The sequence below is a fragment of the Myotis davidii genome, unplaced genomic scaffold (genome assembly GCF_000327345.1).
Source record: "Myotis davidii unplaced genomic scaffold, ASM32734v1 scaffold1298, whole genome shotgun sequence".
NCBI lineage: Eukaryota > Metazoa > Chordata > Mammalia > Chiroptera > Vespertilionidae > Myotis > Myotis davidii.
Genome location: NW_006288972.1, coordinates 195,248 through 197,718, shown reverse-complemented (window position 1 = coordinate 197,718; position 2,471 = coordinate 195,248). Strand labels below are relative to the sequence as shown.

General features: G+C 50.2%; 1 pseudogene; it reads left to right on the top strand.

Moving 5' to 3' along the window:
- The first annotated feature begins 1,382 nt into the window (after positions 1–1,382).
- LOC102752550 lies at positions 1,383–2,106 on the top strand (annotated as a pseudogene).
- The last annotated feature ends 365 nt before the right edge of the window (positions 2,107–2,471 follow it).

The following is a 2,471-nucleotide window of genomic DNA, read 5'->3' as shown; positions in this document are numbered from 1 at the left end:
GTGTGTCCCTTGTCACTGAGCAAATTTTCTACTTCTCATGGTTTTTCAAAGTCTCCCCTGGCTGCTGAATCTCCTGGGAAAACTTAATATCTACAGCTTTGATCACTAACTTAGAATTACCTGGAGAAATCTAATATTTAAAGCTTTCTCACTACCATAAGTGTTACAATCTCTTGACTTCCCTTTGAATTTGAAGTCCCTAAAAATAAAAAGTCTCCAAACCCTCTTAGAGTATCATTCTAAATCCAGCCTAGGTTCTTCCAATGTTCTTCCCTCTATTCTTACATTCTGGGGAAGTGGAAAGCAGGACTGTGTCTGTGTGGTGTCACTAGCTCTTTGGATTTGGCCCAATACATTATAGGCAGTTAAACCTATTGAATGAATGAATGAATGAATGAATGAATGAATGAAATTGTGTTTGGGACTCTTTCGGGTAAGCATGGGAGGACAGAAGAGATGAAGAAATTGCCTATGATAAGAATACATGCACTGCATACTTGCCCCCTGGTGTGAGCACTGTGAGAAAATTCAGGACTAAACAGATGACCCCAAACATGTTTAAGGTGAAACAATAAGAGCCCTGAATGTGCATTTTAGCTGGGTCTGTGCCCCTGCCCATCTGGGAGATATGAACTTGACTAGCTTATGCTTCCATTCCCCAGGTATAAAGTGAGGATAATAAACCTACTGTGATCTGCATGGAAGAGGATGAAGGAGGGTATCAAATCACGCACCGGATGAAGTGTGACTCACCAGGTAGAATGTTAGAGAACTAGGATGGAGGGTTAAATGGGTGTCTTACTAGCAGGAAGTAGGTTTAAGAGGGAGGAGAGGTTGTAAAAGAGAGAGGGTGAAAAGGAAGGAGGTGACCTCATCTAATCCTCTCAAGAACCCCAGAAGAAACAACTCAATACACTTAGTCCCATTTTTGTACAAAGGTTTAACTTTTACATTAAGCAACTTCTGAGGTGGCACAGCTGGCCAATGGCAGGACTGTGTCTGGGACTCCAGACAACTCTTTACCCCCAGGCTACTAACCCTCCTGACCATCTTCTCTGGGCTGAATCTGGAAGAAGTATGGCAGAGGCCACTGAAGCCTTAAATAGGGACAGCTCTGCAGGGCGTGGACCATCAGGGATAATGAAGGTGAGGTCATGTCTGGAAAGATGAAAGGGATCTCCTAGAGAAATGCCCTCCAAGTGTTGAGCATCTACAGGTGCATATGGTGAAGCCAAAGTGACAGCAATAGATGGTGAAGATCCTCCTGAGATCAGTAAGGCTTTGGTTGGAAAAGCAGAGTTGAGGCACTGTTGTTTTTGTTCGAAGGGCTTCCCGGTCCAGATAACGAGGATATATTGCATTTAAGGTTTGGAAGCTCACAGATGACTTGTCCTCCAGGTTCCGAAGACACCACGCAGGCCCTGCAGGAGCCCCGACTGAGGCTCATCCTGGTGGGGAAGACAGGGGCTAGGAAGAGCGCCACTGGGAATAGCATCCTGGGCCACAGGCGGTTCATCTCCAGACTCTCAGCCACTTCGGTGACCAGAACCTGTGAGGTGGGGAGTCGCAGGTGGGACAGGTGGCAAGTGGAAGTCATGGACACCCTGGACCTTTTTAGCTCCCTAGTCCCCAGGGCAGACCCAGGATGCCAGGAGCAGGCCTGCTGATACTTGCTGTCCATGCCTGGGCCCCACACACTGTTCCTGGCGACTCAGCTGCACTGCTTCACTGCACAGGACCAGCAGGCCATGAGCTAGCTCAAGGCCCTGATCTGGGACAAGTGGTGGTGTTGTACCATCATGCTGTTCACGCGTAAAGAGAACCTAGATCGGGACTCTCCACAGGATTTCCTGAACCACACTGACAACCTTGAGCTGTGGGCTCTGGTGGCCGAGTGCGGGGAGGGGGGGGGGCACCTTGGACAACTGGGTGGCGGGCAGCAACCTTGAGGCCCAGGTGCAGGAGCTGCTGGTGCTGGTGGAGTGACTGGTGCTGGACCACTCAGGTGCCCCCTACTCCAACAACATGTACCACCGGGCACAGTCGCTGGCTTTCTGGAGCCCACAGGTGGCAGCGAAGCTGGTAGGCTGCGTGTGGGGGCAATGAGGGGGCGGGCCCCTGTGGTGGCTATGCATGTGGATGGCTGCAGGGAAACTGCACACAGTTGTGATGCTGGGCTTCCTGGTCCTGTGTTGCCATCTGGAGTCCATAGGCCATAGTAGAGATCCATCTGAGTGACAAAATATATGTAAGTAGGACTTGGAACCAACACCTAACAATCACATTCTTCCCTGGTGTCTGTGCCTCCAGGGCCCACAGGCTTCCTTGTGTCCCTCATCTGGCAGTAACCTACCAACCCAAAGACAAAAATCCTGCCCACTCCCATATCCCCCCAAACCTGCGTATGGGGCCTGGCCTTCCCTGAGCTCTTCTTACTGGAGCCCAACAAGTGTTGTTGCTCTTGCCTGTTC